Source organism: Pinus tabuliformis, chromosome 7, assembly GCF_031772625.1.
Source record: "Pinus tabuliformis cultivar Carrire ecotype Pingquan chromosome 7, CPIR1, whole genome shotgun sequence".
Taxonomy (NCBI): Eukaryota; Viridiplantae; Streptophyta; class Pinopsida; order Pinales; family Pinaceae; genus Pinus; species Pinus tabuliformis.
The window spans coordinates 930,097,036-930,120,005 of NC_142293.1; positions in this window are offsets into that span (position 1 = coordinate 930,097,036).

The window sequence follows — 22,970 nt, forward strand, 5'->3', positions numbered from 1 at the left end:
AAGCCTATATTTGATTCTTCTAAGGCTTATAAAGTGATTGGGATCATAAGGTGACCAAATGAAACTTAGTTTGAGCTTAAGTTTCTCTCCCAAAATCTGATCAGCATCCTTCCATGCTTCTTCCCTCTTATTGAAAATAAAGGGACCCAATTGATGTCTGATTTTCAGCTGTGCCTTTTTGCTTTTGCCAAAGAAATGAATCATATCTGCATTACCAAACTGCCGAAAGTATTCTAAGGCAAAGAGTCTCATGGGGACATATTTTGGCAGTTTGTAGGGGGCTAATTCACAGCCATAGACCCTGATTATTGTGTGGTTTTGGTAGAAATACCAGTCACCAATGTTGTAGCTTTTGGAAAGCTGTAGAATCTTCTACATCTCATCAGTGAGTCTGGGGGGAGGATCTGTTGATAGTAAGCATGTAGCTGGATAGACAAAAGGGTCAATGAACTCACAGTATGTGTATGGGGAGTAACTAATATGATGGAATACTGATGACCAAAATATGACTCAACTCCTCTCCCCCCTAGCATCCAATTTTTTGAGGACAACTGGGAAAATTTCAGACTGATAATACAACAACAAATGATAGATGTATGAGGTGTATTTGAATACCCTTTCCCTTCCTAGGCTCATGAATTTCTCATGAATCTTATCAGCAATGAAGGTAGCATAATCGTACTTGTTATAGACATTTTTGTGCCTCGCATCATGGAGCATGAAATGTCGATAATTACAGGGATCCTCAGTCCCTAAACATGTTGTTCTTACCCCTAAAAGAACAAGGTCATCAAACAACAGCACTTCCAATCAGTTCTCCACCTGAAAACACTTCAAAACAGGCTTATTTTGGATCATGTCAGCTGCTCCACTGAGCTTCTGCGCTGGAATGCAACTGTCCCTCCTTGTACCTGCGCTGGAAGTCAAGATTAATGAAGGCTACCTGCGCTGGGCGAGATTGGCCAAGTGGCACAGTCATCCTGCAAGGTGTCAACTGCCCAGGAAGCTTCCAAACTGACACTTGGTTCATGAGATTCGCCCTGTGATGAGTAAGAGGTACTTGATCACCATGTGTAAGCAAGGATCTCCAAGTGGACTCAAGAACTGAAGATTAACTGAAGAGGGAGAGGACACTAGTCAGCTCTATGCTAGCCTCAAGCTGACTCATCCTCTCTTCTTCTCTCCTATATATAGAGCTCTTCTATGAGGTCTAAGGAGGCTGGAATTTTGTGTTAAGCAAGGAGGTGCTGTTGGATTACAGTTAGAGCTATTGGGTGATTGTTTTACTAGAGGTGAAGAGGAGAGTTCTTGCTGCTGGGGAGGTGCTGCTGGATTGGAGCCATCATTGGTTGTAACCTTCTCAGAACCCTGTTACTTCTATCAATAAAGTTTTGCATGTTCTCCTATATACTTGTATTGCATTGATGTATTGTATTTACATGTATATTTGATTCACCCTAATCCATGCTTCAGTTATGAGTACATGTATCTTGTAGTTTCCTCTCTTGTTTTGTGCAGGATCTGTGTGTAGCTGGACCGGCAAAGAGAGCAAGGAGCTGGGAACAAGATACAAAAGAGAGAGGACGAGGATCGACTAAGCGAAAGACACCAGGTTGGTTGACCTTCTTTTCCATCTCTCTGTACTTTCATAAAGGAAATCATCAAAGCTTTACTTTCAGTTGTTGCTAAAGACTGTCACCTTTAGAGTAGGGATAGGGTCATCCGCATCGGATACTTTTCCCCACAACAAACTGGCGACTCCACTGGGGAGCCTAGTATCTTGTTGGTGTTTGTAGTACTTTGCTATTCATTTCTTGAAGAAAAGAGTACCAAATCGAAAAACTTTTGACTATATCAAAAGCGAAGTAGAGGGACTGCTACTCTTGCTCATTTGCTGAGCAAATTCAAGATTTGAAGGGCTTATCTACAAAAGACTCTTTACTCTTTGTGATAGATCTTCATCCTCTTGATCATCCCTTAGCCTGTACTTGACCTATAGCTTTTTATTTCAGCAAAAACAATGCATTTTTGAGCTTTTTATGACCCGGAAAACTTTGCAGACGCAACTCTCGTGTGTCAGTGCAGGCTGTCCACAGGCAGTCTGCATTACAGCGCAGGTGCTCCCTTCGGGAACTGCGCTGAGAGTCAAACTGGCAGACTAGAACCTGCGCTGGTCCAGTTAGCCATTGTCTTGCTCAGCTTTCCTTTTGTGTCTTGGCCTTGTTTTCACTGATTTTTGCTGATTGCTTGCTGGTCATTGTACTTGCTGTAAACCACTTCTCCTTGACATTATTCCGCCTCAGTTGTGTGATGAAACTGTGAATGTTCTTTCAGTATTTCTTGTTTCAGTTATAGTTTCCCATTGTGAAAAGCGAACCAGTATAGCTGTGGCCTCTTAGATCCTGAACTGTAAAAGTGTCTTTGTGATCTGAAGAGCTAGTTTTATTACTGTTCATGGCTGTTTGAGTTTGTTTGCTCTTCATTTTATGGTTTGAATCTATACATTTCCTGTGTTTAAACAATTCTATCATAAGGTGTCTTTTTGATTGTGGACAAGCTTGTTTATTTCTACTTGAAATTAGATTCAAAATTATACAACAGTTTCCTTTCTGTCTTACATCAACATTAAGGATAACGAAAAGAAATACATGCATTGTGCATTTTGCATTTGACTGTATGCTTGACGATTTAGGAAAATGTGCATTTTTAGTGTGTGTTCTTTGATCTGTGGAAAAAGTTGTGTCTTTCTTTTCCCTCAGTAGATTAAGGTTTTCAAAGTTGAAAGATTGAAAAGATTTGCTTCTCATTCTTAGATTGCATATAGGAAGTTGTATATATACATCTCGTGGCGAACCTGAAAGGCAAACTGTTAAAAAAGATCAACATTAAAATAAACTCAATTTACATAACAACGCTTTGGAATTTAACGCAAACATCTAGAGGTCTAGGTAGAGACGTGTTCCGGCGTCGTTAAACATAGTGACTGTCGATCTCTACGAAGGTGGGTGATTCCTCCTGAGAGTCGGTGGCACTAACACGGACTTGTGCTCCCGCGTACCGTCGCGTATATTGGGAGACCCCTATAGGATTTTATCCTTTATCCTTAGGAAACCGTGTCGGCCGCCCTACTGATCGCGATGCAGTGAACACAGCATTCACGAAGATCGACCACCCGTACCGTAAAACGTATTCTGTGGTTTCGCGAAAGGTTTGGCACACCCTCTGCCTAGATCTCCAGAGCAGTTTCTTTTGGCCTTTTTCAAACTCTATAACTGAAAAAGTCCAACCGAGCATTTGTCACTTCGGGCTCGTTAATACATCGAAGGCGACTAGAGTCATCTTTAGCTTTTTATCGACTCTTAAAACATGAAAAAGCAAGTTTGTGTCTAAAAGCGTCGTTAATAAAATTTATTTTAAGCGGAACATAATCACCTGTTATTCCCACGTTGATCTTTCGGTTGAAAAGTATGGAGCCCACCAACCAAGGAGGTAACCTTGGCGGAAGTCCAAATCCCTTCTCCTCTTGGGGAGATGTTGGTGCGCCTCATATGGCTACATTGTCACTTCCAGGGTTGACAATCGGCCTCCCTGTATGGCTCTTTTCAACTAATGTAGTCCAGATCGCCACTAATCCTGAGCAGTCGAATCAACAGTCAGAACAATCTAGAACTACCCACCAGCCTTCCACTTCTTATGATACTTCCTCTGATCCTTCATCTTCGCAAGGTAGAGCCGGCAAAAGTCAGCCTCCCAAGGAGAAGAAGGAAAAGAAGAAGAGAGAAAAGAAGCAGAAGGAGCCTCTGGCGAAGGCGACTGGGGGCAAGCAGAAGAAAGCTGACAAAAACCCACACACTGCACCGACCGGGCCTAAATCGCCATGTGTCATTTGCAAAGGGATCCATTTCCATCGTGATTGTGCTTGTATTCCCCGGATACTAAGGCACTGGTCCCCAAGGTTGCACAATCCGGTAGCATCAACCTCTGGTTGTCATGTTGATTGCATTCCGTCAACTAGCGAGAGTGAAGGACGAAGAAGGGGACCAAGATCACCCTGTCTGTTGTGTGAAGGCAATCATGCCATCCACAAATGTCCATTCTTAGATGAGGCAAAGAGAGTTTTGGAAGATTGCCCGGTTTCACCGTTGCAACTTCCTCCTGGATACCGAAAACTCGCGCCTAATCCCTCGATAGTTGAAAATCCAGTTGACCCGCTCAAGTGGTCAGCTGAAGTGTCAGTCGTTGAGAATGAACCTACTGAATCCAGACCAGACGAAAGTCTAAAGGTCAATACGGCAGTTGGCCCGGTTCTTCCTTCAGAGGTTCTATCGTCCAATGACTCCGTCATTGAAGACCCGTCTTCAAATGACACCGTCGCCGAAGAGTCATCTTCATGCGACACCCTCACTGAAGAGAATAAGGATGACACCATCCAGGTTCTTTTCATCAGCACCGACTCCGATGAGCGTCAGGGCAATGCGCCCATTCCTTTATCGCAGGAAGGAACATCATCAGAGTCATATCTGGCCGTATATTCGGTCCCACCACCAAGCAACCTGGTTGTATCCTTTGATTGGAATCAACTAGGCAGACCCCGGTTACCAGCCAGTATACCATTCAGAATCATTGTCCAGATCTATAGAATGATTATGGCTGGTACTATCATTGATGAAGGGGCATCTGTGAGTATCCTTTCCTCTGTTGCTTGGAAAGCACTGGGTTCCCCAGCGCTTTTACCTGAATTGAGAAATCTCTCAGGTTTTGATAAAGGAACCAGTCGACCATTAGGGATCCTCCCCAATGTACCTGTTACATTGAAAGGGAAGACCGTCGAGATGAACATGATGGTCGTCCAAGGACCCTTGGATTATAACCTACTCCTTGGACGTGACTATATTTATTGCATGGGAGCGATAGTCTCCTCACTCTTTAGAGTAATGTGTTTTCCACATGAAGGAAGGGTGGTCAAGCTCGTAGACCAACTTTCGTTTCCGGGATCTCGCATCGCAAATAGTCAAATACCATTCCTAAATGGTCTGTTCACTCAAGATTCGCCTCCCCCCCCGGTCCTCCTTCCCGATGAGCGCGAGTAATTCGGAAAGAAAGACTAGGACCCAGGGGGCATGCACCCTGGTCTGCTTCGGGCAGAAGAAACCCCGGGTATAAGGAAGAATTTCCGCAGAAGAATATGACTAGTCCGTACCCCGTCCGTAGGAAGTGGGGTTGTTCTGGAATAATAATCTTTTGTTAAAGTTATGTGTTTGACCAAAGAGTCATTCACCTTTGTCTAAAAAGTGGGCAATGCCCAAGTGGGAATTTCCTTATTGCAACAGATAGTAAACATCCTTGAATTCAAGCCTCGCCCATCGAAACATATGTTTTGAAGGATAAGCAGGGGCAGCCTACAAGGAAGGGGACTATATTGTTTTGACAGAAGGTAACCATCTTTGGACAACCCAATGATAGACACCGCCGAAGAAAGAGATTGATTTGCGGCAGCAAATCGAACCGTCTTTGGAATAATAAGAAAGAGGCAAGCCTCCCTCAATAATACCAATGTTTTATCTTTGAGTAGTGTTCTTCCATTGTCACAAATAGCTGTTTGTTAAAAGTGGGCCGACGGGAAGCCTGAGTACTGCGTAAGACCCCTTAGAATAACGAGAAGACAAGTATCGTTAACATTAGATTGGCAAGATGACAAGTAACTGTGAACACCCAAAGAAAAGCAGAGGTAGGGGAGAGGAGGGGCAGCCTCGAAATTCTATTCTATACCTGGGGGCATGCAAACCTTCTGGAGTGCGAGCTAGGGGCGGTTATTTATCTGGTTTTAAGATTAGCCATTTCCAAACTTGCATGAAAGAAGCCTGTGGGGCAAAAGTAAAATTTGCCAAAAGTGAGCATAGCTGTGGTAAGGCATAAGCTCTATAAAAATTGGTCCTTACGGGAGGCGTTCTTTTTATGACTGGTATATCGAGCAGTTTTAGCATATAGTTCATGCTCGTTAAAAAATAAACGCAAAATTCGAGCAGTTTTATGACTGAATCTATGCTCGTTAAAAAATAGAAAAGTGTGAGCAAAAGTTTCCCCCAGAGTTCAAGCTCATGGAAAAAATGAACCGGTAAATAACCTTTTGAGATTGTAAATTCATCAGCCATAAGAACCTTGATCGTGTTTTCATCCATCACCTCCACTGTTCATTTGGCCGATCATTCACTTCCATTTGTGTGTTTACCTCTTTTGAGAAACAGCTGCGAAGAGTGATTTCACCTAGCCATCCTTGTGACACTGCCGTGATTGGAAAATTCCAACCTGTACCTGGAATCTGCTGCTATCCCTGTTTATCACTCGTTCCTCAAAAGACGAGTCTTCTTTGAGCTCTTTTCACTGACTCGTAAAATATGAAAAGTTTGCCGAGTTTTGGCCTTCCAGCTCGTTAAATGACCGGAACGCTATCCCTCCTCTAAATTTTAATCTTTTTGGACCTGAGGGATTATTGCACAAAAGGATCGAGCGCTTGTCTTGTTCGGCTCGTTAAAAGTGCCGAACAGCCATCCCTTCTGTATTGTTTTATACTTTTTCGGACTTAAGGGATTAGCTGACGAAAAAGGAATTATGGAGTTAACTTTCTGTACCTTTTCAGACTCTCTAAAAATGAAAAGGACCGAGTTTTCCTTGTCGTTAGACTCGTTAAAATGATTAAATAGCGACAAACTTGTCTTTAGACGAGAACGAGTTTCCCTATCGCTAGGCTCGTTAAATCATAGCGATGGGCTTGCCCGAAGGGCAGGTTATAGAACAAGCATATGTTATCCTCCTCAAGCTTGACAAAAATAAAGAGGTACTGGTCAGAAATGACTGGGGAAAAATTGGGAGAACATCAAAGTTTAATGGTAGCAAGTCACTCTTGAACATGACACTTTTCCTTCGTACCACATCGGGTTGGGTTGTTTCATTCACCGGTCTCACCGCCATGGTCCTCGCCAAACCATCCACATTCGGGGTAATGCTACCGATCCATCGCATCAGTGTCGTTATATGTTCAAGAGGGGTCATTCTGAAAGTGTCAACCGTGTCCCATCCACTGCCATACATTATCCTTCATCCATTCATGACCGCCACCCTGAATCATATGTCACAGTTTGTTTTCACCTCCACTAAAATCATTAGCTCTGTTCCGTGTCATTGATGTGGGATTCATTAAGGCCCTCCTTTGACGGATCGCTTCTTGTCGACTTCAGCTCATTATCCAAGAAGTTGATCTAGGAACACCCCCCCAGTACTTTGAAGCTTGCATGCCTCAATGGCAAGTTTCTCACTTCCGGCGACAGGTATACATCAATGACCTTCGACCAGAAGATTTTGCGTGGCGTTCGACGCCAAGTCCTTTATTCACGCCACGTGAATTGTACTGCAGTACCTTGAGGGTCATTGTCATTATTGGTGATTCCTCTCGCGCTTGTTAACGGTTTTCATTATTGACTGGTAATCAAGCGATGTCTTTCCATGTTCGACTTCAGCGAAATTCTCACATGGATCGACTTGTACGTAGAGTGAAGATCGAACGAGTTTGAAGACCCTGGATCTAGTTTCATCCATCCGGGCTGCGATATATATTCAGGAAATATAAAAGCATTTGCCATGTACATCATTGCAGCAGATGATCATCCTATTCAAAGGATGATAATTTCAGCAGAAAATTATCAGTCTACCTTCAGACGATCGTCTGTCATATGTACCAAAATGTATTTATAAAAGCTGAGCATGGGAATGCCCGCCTCAGCTAGATCATGAAAATAGAATGAAAGATAATGTATTGTATTGTATTGTATTACAGGGCGCCTCCTCAGCACTGGAATGAACTTCGGACCCTCTAGATAAAGCATTTCACCCGATAAACGGCCTCATACTTTAGGGGGCAACTGTTATAGACATTTTTGTGCCTCGCGTCATGGAGCATGAAATGTCGATAATTACAGGGATCCTCAGTCCCTAAACATGTTGTTCTTACCCCTAAAAGAACAAGGTCATCAAACAACAGCACTTCCAATCAGTTCTCCACCTGAAAACACTTCAAAACAGGCTTATTTTGGATCATGTCAGCTGCTCCACTGAGCTTCTGCGCTGGAATGCAACTGTCCCTCCTTGTACCTGCGCTGGAAGTCAAGATTAATGAAGGCTACCTGCGCTGGGCGAGATTGGCCAAGTGGCACAGTCATCCTGCAAGGTGTCAACTACCCAGGAAGCTTCCAAACTGACACTTGGTTCATGAGATTCGCCCTGTGATGAGTAAGAGGTACTTGATCACCATGTGTAAGCAAGGATCTCCAAGTGGACTCAAGAACTGAAGATTAACTGAAGAGGGAGAGGACACTAGTCAACTCTATGCCAGCCTCAAGCTGACTCATCCTCTCTTCTTCTCTCCTATATATAGAGCTCTTCTATGAGGTCTAAGGAGGCTGGAATTTTGTGTTAAGCAAGGAGGTGCTGTTGGATTACAGTTAGAGCTATTGGGTGATTGTTTTACTAGAGGTGAAGAGGAGAGTTCTTGCTGCTGGGGAGGTGCTGCTGGATTGGAGCCATCATTGGTTGTAACCTTCTCAGAACCCTGTTACTTCTATCAATAAAGTTTTGCATGTTCTCCTATATACTTGTATTGCATTGATGTATTATATTTACATGTATATTTGATTCACCCTAATCCATGCTTCAGTTACGAGTACATGTATCTTGTAGTTTCCTCTCTTGTTTTGTGCAGGATCTGTATGTAGCTGGACCGGCAAAGAGAGCAAGGAGCTGGGAACAAGAGACAAAAGAGAGAGGACGAGGATCGACTAAGCGAAAGACACCAGGTTGGTTGACCTTCTTTTCCATCTCTCTGTACTTTCATAAAGGAAATCATCAAAGCTTTACTTTCAGTTGTTGCTAAAGACTGTCACCTTTAGAGTAGGGATAGGGTCATCCGCATCGGATACTTTTCCCCACAACAGTACTGGACAACAGGGGGTTATCCTGGAGTGAAGATAGACATTAAGGCAAAGACAGTGCTGTCCACAATCTCACTTGTTTTGAATCCCAAGATGTAGGAGACCATATCTATAAGCATTTTTTCCTCCTCGGCAAATGCAACATGGAGATAAGGGATTGTAAATCTGGAGTAACAGTCTGGGGGAATAAACAACTTAGCAATTCGGTCAATCTCTGCAAGGGGAAATTTTGATTCTTGATCTAGCATATTCTTCATGGAAAGGGGGACCAAGGGCTGAGTTGGTTTGAATTGCAACATCTCATTTATAGACCGAGGAGTAATGTAGAAGAGGACTTTACCATCAGGGCTCATCACTGCCCTCTGAGAAGGATCATAATTGGAACAACACTGATGGATGAGGCCAAGAAAAACATTTACTGAGGGCAAGTAGTACATGGGCATGTTGGACTCCCATATTCTTAATGGATCAGTTTTGTTTCTGAATTTATTCCTTATCTCACAAAAGGCTTGAAGATGAGGCTTTACTCCTTCCATATCATCAATTTGATAATCTCTATCTGCCAGTGGAAGCCATTCTAGCTGTCTATGGGGTGCATTTAGTGGTGCAATATTGAGGGAAACTAGGGCCTCCATGTTTTGACTGTGATCACAGTTGAATTAGGCCTGTATTTCAGCAAGGGATAGAGTTCTGATGAAGGCTTTCTGAGTAAGGAACTCACAGTTTAAGTTTTGCGCAGAGATTCTATTGAGGAGTAAAACTCAAGGGGAATGAAGAGTAAGGAGGGCTCTGCAATAAGTACACTGGAAAGGGGGAAAAATAAAGGGCTTTAGGAACCTGTTCTTAGTGATTTCGCGTGTAAATTGGAGTTGTAATTCGAGCTGGCGATGGCAATTTTATCAGGGGGGCAGAGATGCCTGGTTTTGGTCATAAATGAAGTTATGTGGGGCAGAGAGGAAAAGGTTGCAGGTGCCAATGTGTTTCAAGTGGGATTTTAGGTGTATTTGGCTAATTTTGCAGAGAAATCATGAAAAACAGGGTTACTGGTGTTTTTCGGGAAAATACCTGTTTACTTTGAGAAATGTTGTGGTGAATAGCTGTGGGCAGAGGCCGAACAGGTCGGGTTGCAGGTCGAGTAGGTCCCTGCAACTGTTGGGCACATCGGATGCGCACTGGATGTAAGTGGCATGCAAAAGTTTGCATCGCTTGTTTGCATAAAAAACAAATGAAAACGACGTTTTTCGCGATTTTTAACACAAATTTGGGCTTTTGCGGAATTTTGGCACTTTTTTGCTATGACGTCAGCATGATGTCATCGACGTGCCCCGGGTACGGCAGGGTGACGTGGAAGCTGACTGGGTTGACGACATGGTACAAGACATGGTGGCAGGGTAGGGATGGAGGCAGATGCGGTGGCGGTGACACGTAGCAATGGTGGGTTGACGCGGAGGTGACGTGAGTGGTGACGTAGCGCTGTCGTCAGGGGCGGAGAGACAAAAGGCGGTTTGTGGTTTTATCGGACCGCCTTCTGTACGAGGGCGGTAAGTGTCAGAGGTGCTCCGATACAATCACGTGGAGATACACGTCTTTTGTATGGCGGAGAAACCGCTATGCCATCGGAAGCTAACCGTCGAATGTCGGGGCGACTCTGAAATCGGTGAGATCCGTCAGATGGGGAGGGCCCGATCCGACGATGGATGGAACTGTGAGTTGTGGGTACGATAATGTACGAGGCCCGTTGAATATTATATCATTTGTTTATATGGCGGGGGTTCAAACCTTTGGGTTTGTGGGTTTTATATGGTCTGTGCGCCGGGGGTAGAGTTTAATTGTTTAATCAAATATTTAAACAAAACCCAAAAATGTGAGCGCGCAGGGTAAAACATTAAGGGTTATGGGTAAGAAAGGGGAAGGGAATGGTTATTAATTTAACCAAATGCTAAATCAATTCCAGGTTTGAACGCGGAAAGGCTAATGCCAAGCCCCAAATGAGCTTAGCATTTCCCCAAACTTATGTTATAGGGCTATAGTGCTAAGGGGTGGGAATATGTATTATTTTTGGGTTTTTATATAATTTTTTGTATAATAGGGGATAAGGAAATGATCTAGGGAGCTAGATAATAGAGTTAGGAGTTAATATGAGTTTATGGATTGAAACTGAATGGATGAATGCTAAGTCCATAGTATGAAAACTTAGACATAAGAAGATGAAAGGAGTATAGAATGATTTTTACACAAGAAATGTGGCTTCTTTTTATTGAAGAAAGTCAAAGCTTGACTTAGTATTTTTACAAAAATGGAGTGAAAATAGGACTTGTTGGGCAGATCCCAAGGTCCTTCAGGGGATGTTAGTGAGTGATTTATGGGGGAAAGAGGGGAATTAGACATGCTTCCATAGTTCTGCTACCAAACAACTGCTTTGATATTCCTTTCATTGATGAGATAAGCTCTGATTGATAATGTACCAAGTGATCCAAACCTTGCCTTTGCAACCTCCAACTACTTACCCAGCCTAATACACCTAACATTTTTTCTTCCTTTTGCATGGGTGCACTTAGACTTGCAAATCCTGATTATTCTCTTTTCTTTTGACTGCCCTCCTATCTAAATCTACCCTTATCTCTTCCAAGGGCCCAGATTAAGCAGTTGGGCTCCTTAACTTCTCTTCTTAGCTAGTGATCTGCCAAGCTTGAGCTATTTGGATAGATATTCATTCTCTAGTATAGAACAAGCAATTTAAAATATGGCATGGTCCAGATTGAACTGTTGGGCCATCCATCAAGCTAGCAATGGCAATTTGGCTAGCCACTTTCATGGTCTTTCTTTGGGGTTCATTTTTATCATTTTTTTTTCTGACCAACTGATTTTTCTTGCCCTTTGGTTTTTCTTTTAGGGCATACCCTCTTTACATTTTTGAACTTTCTCTAATTCTTTTTCAAAATATGGAACCTTTGCAGCATGAAAAGATGACCATATTTGGCACTTCCTAGGTCAATCATGAAAAATGAAACCTATTGGTATAGGAACCTAACAGTGGCTCCACTTGGGGATGGCCTTTCCTTGTGAAAGGCCAAGAACAACAGGTCAGATTGCCTTGTTTTTTAACTATTGTTGTAGCCTGAAATTTCTTTGCCTTGGAGGCCATTGATCTGAATCTTTCTACCCTGTATGCAGTCCTTATGAGCTGATCTGTCTTTACTGGTTTCTCTAAATATTTATCATCATCTTCATAGTTACCAAGTCTTGCTCTTGATTTCAAATGATAGACTCAAAACATATATAAAAAATGGTGCAGTTCCCTGTTTTTCCTCAAAATTTGCTGCACTTGTCTCCTTATCTAACCGCTGTAAATAAAATGCTGGAATTACAAATATTTATGTACAATACACAATGGTGTTATGCTGATTGGGTGGAATCAAAATAATGTTTGAGCATTCGCCCATTGACTGGGCCTTCTTCAGTATTTGAGCCATCCAAACTCTTCAGAAAATATGTGTTATTACCTTGTACAGCATGAATGACATAAGGTCCTTTCCAAAGAAAGTCAAATTTTCCATGTTTCCCTTTGTCCTCTCTCCTAGAATCCCATCTCAACACTTCGTTTCCTATGAAGAAATCTTCGGCCTTGGTTCTTTTGTCAAAGATCTTCTTTAGCTTGTTTTGTAGGAGCTGGGTTCTCTGATATACTTCTTCTCTTGTTTGCTACAAGTGGATGGTTTGATTGATCCTTCTTTGAATATCATTAGGCTATGCTTTTATTTCTTGCAACAACTTGATTACAGGGATTCCCAAAGATGAAGGGAACCTTGCCTCCATTCCATACACCAATTCATATGGACTTGTACCAATGGATCTTTTAGTGGTCAATCTATCTGCCCATAATGCATTCACCAACTTCTTATGCCAATTCTTTTTTTTTCTCCTCCAAGACCTTTTTGATGATGGTGATAAGGCTTTTGTTGGAAGACTCAGCTAGGCCATTGCCTTGAGGGTAATAGGTTGTGGAATGGCCCAAGGTCATATGGTATTTATGGCAAAAGTTGATTATTTTTTTGAATTTGAAAGTAGCAGCATTGTTTGTAATAATTTTATCTGGACAGCCAAACCTGGACAAGATGTTGGCTTCTAAAAATTGGATAATAATGGAGTCATTGGCTTGTCTACAAGGGATGGCTTCTATCCATTTGGTAAAGTAGTCTGTAGTAGTCCAAATCCACCTAAGTTTGCCAGAGGATGAGGGGTGGATTTCACCAATGAAGTCTAAACCCCACTGTTGAAATGGTCTTTCAGTTGAGACAAGTTTGAGTGGTAGAGGTAATAAATTTCTCTTGCCTTCAAAGATTTGGCACTTGTGGCAACACATTACAAATTTTTTCACATCAGCAAACAAGGAGGTCCAGTCAAATCCAGCCCTTAGGATTTTATCAGCTGTAGACTTCCACTACAAGTGTCCTCCATAGTCACCTGCATGAAATTCTTTAAGGACATTGTCAGTTTCATCCAATGTTAGACAATTAAGTAAAATTCCTTCATGATTTTTCCAAAACGGAGCATTGTATATGATACAAAACTTTGATGCTTTCATTTTCAAGAATCTTTTCTTAGTTCTGGACAACCCTAGAGGAGCTTGCAGGGTTAACAATACAAAACATATATCAGCATACTAGGGAGATTGCAAAAAGGCTTGATTGATCTGTGGAGTCGCCATCTCCTGTTCGTTGTCCAGTTCATTGATGTCAAGGGCTTGGAAATTGGTTTCAGTCATTAGTTTGGCTAACCCTTGTCCTTTTATTAGTTTTGTAGGCTTGATTGCAATGTCATATTCTAGGATATTGGCAATCCATTTCCCCCTTTTGCCTTCAATTCCTTCTTGTGTTAAATGTCCTTAACCACAGCATTTGGGACATAGGCAATCACATGAGAGTATAAAATGTAGATTCTGAAATATTTGATGGCCTTTACCAGGGCATAAGCTTGCTTTTCCATAGTCTGATATTTTAAGGGAGCATATCTAAGGGCTTTGCTGAAAATGCAATGGGCTTCTCACACCCTTGGTCATCGTTTTGCAATAGGACAGCAACAATTGTATGCTTAGAGGAAAAGGAAAAAATGATGAAATCTCTGTCAAACCTGGGACTTGTGAGGACTGGTGTATTTGTCAAAGCTCTTTTGATGTCCTCAAAGGCTTGTTTGGCTTCCATGGTCCACTTGACTTTAGAGTATTTCTTCAACATATTGTTTAGTAGTCTTATGAGCTTGGCCAAATTAGGAATGAATCTTCTCAGAAAGTTGATCTTCCCTAAAAAGCCTTGTAGTTCTTTGATGTTTCTTGGATGAGGCACTTGTAGGATAACTTGAATTCTGTCCGGGTCGATCCTAATACCATCTTTTGAAATGATGTGACCTAGAAGCTTGCCCTCTTGTAGGCCGAACAGTGATTTCTTTGGGTTTAAAGATATGCCATACTTTCTGCAAATTAGGAACACCTGTCTTAAATGTTCTAAGTGTTCTTAGTCCGATTTTGAAAAGGCAGTGAGATCATCAAGGTAGACTACTAGGAAATCATGGATTTCTTTGGTAAAGGCTATGTCCATTGCTCTCTGAAAAGTGGCCCCTGCATTTTTAAGCCCAAAAGGCATTTTGACATATTTAAAGGTTCCCCAAGGTGTTGTAAAGGCAGTTTTGTCTTGGTCATCCGGGTGTACTAAAATCTGATTCAATCCCGAGAACCCATCTAACAATGAGATCCTAGAGGCTCCTACTACCCTTTGTAGGATATGATCCATTTTTGGTAAGGGGTAATGGTCTTTGAGAGAGACTTTGTTCAAGTTTCTTAGGTCCACACACAATCTAATCTCTCCCGTTTTCTTCCTAGTAGGCACTAGATTTGAAATCCACTCAGAGAACCTAATTGGAGCAATGATTCTTGCTTCATACATTCATTTAACTTCCTTTTCAATCAAGGGAAGAAGGACAGGGTTCACCCTTCTAAGCTTTTGTTTAAACAGCTTTTGAATTTCTTTCAAAGGTATAGTATGTTGGATGGCAGAGGTATCATAAGATTTGTGGTCTTCATAACTCCAGGAAAACACATCTTGGAATTCCTTAAATAATTCAATGTATTTCAACTTCTGATCAACGGGTAATGCCTTGGATAGTTTTACCATTTTGGGATTTTCTGTGGTTCTAATGTTGCAGTCCTCAATCTCAGCATTCAGTGGTTGTATTTTTGGCTTCCTTGAAATGTCATTTGAATCGAATAAATCCTCCAATGGAGTCAAGCCTGTAGGCAGAAGATTGTCTTTTAGATCAATTACTTCAGCTTCTGCCTCAGCTATTTCATCAAAATATGTTTGCTTCAGCTGTTGTAAATTGCTGTCATTAAAAGTAGTTGGATGCAAAATCAGATTTGCTGTTTCAGTAGATATGTTTGGTTCAATTTTGTGCCTTTGTTGTTGGTCATCCATAGTGCTTGTGTCAATGTTCATGTTGGAGAATTCCTCCTTCAAAGTCAGGAAGTTGTTTATTTGTGTGTCACTTTCAAAGACTTGCCAATTTTTTAGATTATCTGGGACAACTGGTCTATGTTTGATCTCGGCAGTGAAACGGTGATTGGGTTCTAAAGGTAGCTTGCAAGTGCTGGCAAAAGTTGCCAAGCTATGTGCATGTAAATTGAGCTTTCTAGAAATTTTAGTTAACTGAGATTCTAAGAAGGTGTCAAGTATTTGAATGGCTGCCCCTCTGTAATCTCTCAATTTGAGATCATTGTGACCAAATTTCCCTTCATCTGCTGTATGATCAGATCTGAATCCCCTAGAATTGAGACTTTGGTTGCACCTAGATTCTTGATGAGTTTGAGACCTAATAAAAGGGCTTCGTACTCGGCCATATTGTTTGTGCATCTAAAGTTTAATCTGTATGCATGACCTTCAGCCTGGTCATTTTTCATGTTGTGTACCCAGACCCCTGCCCCTGCTCCTAGTTTGTTGATTTAGCCATCAAACTCTACATACCATAAGATTTCATGGTCAAGGTTTGCATTGAGAGTTTTAGAAAGTTGCACCATGGGCAGATTGGGTTCTTGTAAGTCATTTGATGTGTCATTTTTCTTTACTGCATTAGTCATATTGACAATTTTTTGATCTGGGTCAGTAGATTGTTCATTCATACTCTCTGGTTGTGTTGTTATCAGGAGTTTGGCATTAGTTTTGGTACACATGTCAGCATTATACAAAATGAATGAATCCATGTTGGAATGTATTGAATAGATGGGGAAGTTTTGGGGCTTTTCTTGACTACTCACCACATATTTCTTTAGTGTTTCACGGTACGATCTCTTTGGCTGTCCAAAGACTGAAATAGTGGCATAGGACATGTCCAATTGCAAGGATCCTTGGAGTTTTGCCCCCCATGATCTGGATAAAAGCATGCCATATTTGGGTGGAATATCAGCTACCACCACATCCATCATAATTGTTTTGGCTGGGTATTGGACCAGGGAAACACACAAATCTTTAATTGGGCCTAGACACCTGACTTGGCTGGAATCAAATGAGAACAAATCTTTGTATGGTCTTGTGATATCTAGGTCTAGTTTTTCCATCACAGATTTAGGCATTAGGTTGTGTGAAGCTCCTGAATCAAACATTGCATTGTGTAACACCTTGTCATGAATGTTTAAACTGACATAAAAAGGTGGAACTCCTCCATTTGTTTTCTTTCCATTAACTTCAGGACCAAAAAGTAATTCAAGTTGATCATCTAGAACATTTACAACATCCCTATTGTCTGATATTTGAAGTGACCTATTGATTTGCTGTCTATATACTTCATGTTTGGCGAGTTCAGAGAGAGGAATAACTATCTTCAGCTTACCTATTTCTGTTTCCAAGTTGAAGGGTTTTTCTATCTGAGTCTTTGTATTATGGGCAGTAGATTTTTCCTTTTCAGCTGAATTTTCAGTGACCTTTTCTTCATCATGGGTATGATTTTGAATTGAATCTGTTTTGAATTTATTTTCAGGAATGCTGTTTGAACTTGCTTTTGAGGGGAGGGATGAAGATGGCTGATTTTTAGAGGGTTGTACATTTGATATATCCTCCACGGTGACTTCTCTTGGGTGTGGGTCTGTTTTATCAGAGGATTCTGGGAGAACAACCTTGTCTTTTGTCCTTTTTGGTTGTTTATTATCCTTTGGTTTGATAAGTTCAGGCACATCTATGGTTCTACTTCTTAGTTTATATTGTTTATGTACCTCATAAACTACTGCATCATAGCCTTCCATATAATCAAATGTCTCTCCTGATTTGGTTTGAAATTGGTTGCAATTATGGGCTTCTTGATCCTCTTGTGTTAGAAAGACCTGATGTTCACTTTCCAGACCCATTAAGTTGATGTGAGGGTCCTCGGTTGGTTCACTAGATGTTGAGGCTTCAACATAGTTTTCTTGAAAAGGAGGTCTAATGTTTTGGTCGGGACCAGACCTTCCAACATTTGAATTTTGATTCTTCCTAAAGTTTGGGTTTCTAGCAGTACTTGGTTGACCTTCCCATGATGACTTTCTCTCAATGGTCTCCACCCTATCCCCAAGTCTGTCCATACCTTTGATGATTGCATCCAATTTTTGTTCAAATGCTGAAGGTTCTTCCTTGAAAGTAGTTCTTCTTTCAGCTCTTGCCCTATTTCTTTTAGCAATGAGGTTTGCCTCTACACTGACAGCTATATTCTGCATGTCTGCTAAGGTCGGAGGGGCTCTTCCCTCAGTTGATATGCCATGTCAGAGTCAAATCTATCCGGGAATTTGATTAAGGCTAAATCAGGTGGAGGTCTAAGGTTTTGAGAAATGGCATTATAAACATTGTTGAATCTTGCACAATAATCTAGGACAGTTTCTTGTGGGCCTCTTTTTATAGTGTCATATTTAGATAAAATGTGCAGTGGATCTTTTTCCTTTTTCCATCTGTTGAGAAATGTTTGGTAAAGGGAATCCGGATTGGCTATGGAATTTGCAGCAAGTGCCCTAAACCAAGTTCTTACTTCCCCTGTTAAACTTTGGACAAAAATTTTCATTCTCACATCATCATCATCTATCTCATAATTCTCAAAGTAGTCTTGCGTTTTCTTTGTATGCTGTAGCCTGGAAGTATATGTACCTGTACCATCAAAATAAGTGATCTTACTTTAATAATCCTGAGGCATAGCCCCTGGATTTACAGGTAGCTGCAAAGGGGCATATCTATTTGCCATATTTACATGAACAAATGGAACAACAGGAAGAAATGGGACAACTAGAAAAGCAGTAACGGTAGTAGAAATATGGGTAGTAGATGGTGGTGTAGAGATGGTGCTTTGAGAGGTGGATGAGGAAGAAGGAGAAGAAGGAGTTATGCGAGGATGGACTGAAGTTTTAGCAGGGGTTGGAATATAACTTTGCTGAACTACTTCAGGGCTAGAATCAGCAAGATCTTCTTGTTCCTCTTGTTTCCTAAGAATCTTTGGGATTAAATTAGGATTGTCAAAAACAGCTGGAGGATCTGGGTCAGGATTTGACCTGGTATAATGAGTTTTCTTCTTTGGAGCCAGCTTCCAAATTTGTTTTTGGTATTCTTCTGGGAGAATTTCCAATTTTAGAAAGGAACTGATCAAATTTTTGGAACAATTGTTTGAAGCTTAAAACTAGAATGAAGATTGACTGAAGCAGCTTTTATTTAATCCTGTAAATGCAAAGCAAGAATAGTTTCAAAGGCTTCCTGGCTGACATTCAGGCTTCATCTGTAGTTTTAAGGAATAGACAACAATTGAAAAATTGGTTCTTCCCCAGTGGAGTCGCCAATGATCTTATCACTCAGGTTGTTCCCTTTGACTCCCAAGGGAATACGACCGAGGTAACCACTAACCAATATTTCAGCTACAGGTCCTAGCCTACCTGCAACCAGAGAGGGCTCTCTCTTTATGATTTAACTTTGTTTTGGTGTAATTTAAGGCTAGTTATAATGTGTAGGATTTTGTTTTGAGTTTGGTTGGATGATGGTTTCAAATGGATCTGATATGCAGCTCTCAGAATAGCTTAAACTATTGGGCAATGGAGTCAATGACTGTGTACTTCTAAAAGTGCTTGTTGGGAAAGAGGTAGTACTACAGAGCCAGATAGGTATCCATGAAACAAATCTTCAAATTTAGGAATAGATGGCATGGAATCAGGGAATGAAAGGTAGTCAAGGATCTTTCACTATGCTGATAGAGGGAAAGGTGAGAATATTATCTAGGAATAGTTAAGAATTCCTAAACAACATTCATAATGAAAGAATCAGTGCAAATATGAGCAATTAAGAATTCATATTCATGACCAATTCTGCAGAAAACATAATTAGAAATAGAGATTGAGCAAAGGGTGTATTTAAAGAAGTCCTGAGGTATTCTTTTTCTCTGTCGCTGAGATCATGAATCATACATGTGAATTTAGCAAACATAGGAAAGACAAAACATGGTTTAGAAAAACTTATTGTTTCATTAAACAACACAGGAATCCTGTAGCAGAACGCAGCTCATCACATTCACATCCAGACAATGCAGAAATCATAAACTCCATCAGCTCTTTGTATTAGAAAATTTGTAAGTTACAACGCAGCTCTTAGAGAGAAAATCATCAACCAACCCCAAATACGTTCTATGGGGAGGTATATATACAGAAATATGATACAAAATATCTAGATGACGAGTCTTCATGTAATAAATTACATCACCAACTCTTCCAAGGAAGTAAATGAAGAATTAAATACTGTAGTTAATATTGGCTTGCTAGCTATCTATTATGTCAGAGAATTTTTGACTTTCTGGGCTGAATGAGTCGGCTACCTGCCGTGCATTTATTCTGCGTGTGCTTTTCTAGTGCTGTTATGCTGCCTGTTGTTGTCTTGGTCTTCATGGTCTTCATCTTTGGTGCTGGGCTACTTGAATTTTGATGAGCTGTAATTGACATTCCAATTCTGCTTTATGTTGCTTTGCTGGACCGTGCCATCTGTATATGTTGAACTGTAGTTTACAAAAAAGAATTAATACCCAAAATCACCTGAGCAACGTCTCCAACATTCCTCTCCACCAATCTTCTGTAGGTAGCTGATGTCTTTGTATCTTTATCAGTGTTTCATCAGCTTCTGTGTATCTGTAAAAGTTTGGCTGTTCTTCAAAGAGATGATTTATCTCATGTGCAATATAGAATAGATTTTCTAATTTATCAAAGACAGCTTGTCCAGTTGGAGGCCTTGTATCTTCTGAAGTGCTTGAGGAAGCTATGATTTGGTTAGCAGAAAAATTGTTCACTCTGTTGGCATAATGCTCATGTGACAGCAGTTTTCTAGCACTAGTTACTAGGCTAGGTAGCCCTCTTCTCTGTAATGCTGCGATCTTTATTCTGAAGTCATTCATCTCTGCTTGCATCTCTTGGCATTTTCTCTCCAATGTCTGCACAAAATTCCTAAGGGTTAGCACCCTTTTTATTAGCAAAATAGTTTTAGTCCTATTCCTGATTCCCAATTCGGCCAACTGCCCTTTGGTGCGAGTATTCAAAAATTGGATCATTCTGTTCGCTTACTCGGGCATATTTCCTAGAGATGTTCTAGCCTTTTGGTTTTCAAACTGAGCCAAGCTTATTAAATCCATTTGGTCATGAATAGTCTCAATGGATTGCCATTGGTCTGTAATGGATTGGCCAATCTTGGCTGACAATATTTTCTTAATATCTGCTAGTGTCCTACCAAAAGTGAGCTCTTTCTCCAGCTCCTTTATTCTTCTTTCTAAGGCCTTGACTTCCCTTGTCTTCTCAGCCACTTCTTGTTTTGATTTATCATATTTTTCCTCAATCTTAGCCAGCTTTTTCTTGGTTTCTTTCAATTCTGCCATTTGCAGTTCCAAGGCTTCTATTTCTTTCATCATGTTGTCCATTTTCAAGTTGGTGCCTTGCTCTGTAGGTGCTGAGGTAGTTGCTAAAATTGGTGCTGAGCTTGAGGCACCTGCTTCTGATGTTGTACCAGTGGGAGGGACTGTTGTGGTGGCCATGGGAGGAGCAGCTGTAAGAATCTGAGCTATTTGAATTGGCTGAGAGGCCAACTCTCCCTGTCTCCCCTATAATGATGCCTCCAAGGCACTTTCTGTCTCTACCAACCTTTTATGTAAGGTTGTAAGCAAAGCTACAACGTCCTGCTCCTCTTTTTGTTGGGCCACCTCTGTAGCTTGAGGATGCAATGTGGGTGACAGCTTGATTTGTCTTCTTAGGGCAGCTATGTCTTCATCCTTCTTTTTTATCAAGGCCTGCACACCCTTGGGATCAGTGGGGTCATGTCCCAACTCTATGATGATCTCCTCCAAGGACTTGATGCTATTGTCGTTGGCCTGTGATGAGGCTTTCTCCAACTCTAGTTGGGTAGCAGTATTGTGTAAGGAGTTTTGCAATCTGTTGGCTAACAATGTCTTATCTGCTAGAGTAGAATATACGATCTCCCCGGTCTGCTTGTGCAATTCAATCTGGTCCATCATATGGATATCCTTGGCGAACACTTCCAGATTGGTTCTAATGTAATCAGTGGCTGATTGGGGTTGTTGAGTTGTAGGTCTGAAGTGACCAAGGGTCAATCTTCCTTCCTGGATGTCATAGGCTGCCATTAGCCTTTGCTGATTGGTAGGGGCCATCCTTATTAGCTGGTTGTACAACTGTAGTCTCACTGGCTCATTCCTGGCTTTGATATCAGTGAATGCTTTTTTAATATCAAAGGCGTGTCTGCCCTGTTGCCTTGTGGATGTTACTTCCACCCCCTGCTGTCTCTCCTGCTCCTGCTGAAAGGAGCTGGCCGATGTCTCCATGCTTGGGGGAATTTGTTGTTCTGTGGGCCCTTCTGGCATTTCTTCCTCCGAAAAAGGATTTAACCTTTGCCTCTTCTCTCCTTGCTGATCTGTAGATGTCCCTAGAGGGGTCTCTTCCTGCCTATCTCTCTTCTTTGCCCTTTCCTCATTTAGAGGTGTTTGTAGCACAGGAATTTCAGTCACTTTTGCTTGAGTTACAGGGTCTTGCCCTTGACTCTGTCCATCTGTAGAAACCGGCTGATCTGCCATTGTTTCTTGCTGTCCCAAATTGTGCACTTGTTCTTCTGAATGCTGCACCTCTTTTCCTTTATCTGTTGCTGCAGGTGATGCACTTACTTGGGCAGGTTGCTGGTGGGCCGTGGCAGAAGAGGTGCCTTCTCCAAGGTGCCGAGGAGCTGTAAAAAAGACCTGTCCAAAAGATTCCAAGTCAACAGATTTTTCCAGATTCTTGATTGCTTTTTCTGTTATTTCTTCTTCAGTGAGCTCTTCCATTAGGGTGCCTTCTACCCATTCTTGTTGATTGGCATATTGTTCAAGTTGAGGAATATTGTAATGTACATATCCTGCAAGCCTATATTTGATTCTTCTAAGGCTTATAAAGTGATTGGGATCATAAGGTGACTAAATGAAACTTAGTTTGAGCTTAAGTTTCTCTCCCAAAATCTGATCAGCATCCTTCCATGCTTCTTCCCTCTTATTGAAAATAAAGGGACCCAGTTGATGTCTGATTTTCAGCTTTGCCTTTTTTGCTTTCGCCAAATAAATGAATCATATCTGCATTACCAAACTACCAAAAGTATTCTAAGGCAAAGAGTCTCATGGGGACATATTTTGGCAGTTTGTACGGGGCTAATTCACAGCCATAGACCATGATTATTGTGTGGTTTTGGTAGAAATACCAGTCACCAATGTTGTAGCTTTTGGAAAGCTGTAGAATCTTCTGCATCTCATCAGTGAGTCTGGGGGGAGGATCTGTTGATAGTAAGCAGTTAGTTGGATAGAAAAAAAGTTCAATGAAATCACAGTATGTGTATGGGGAGTAACTAATATGATGGAATACTGATGACCAAAATATGATTGACCTCCTCTACCCCCTAGCATCCAATTTTTTGAGGACAACTGGGAAATTTTCAG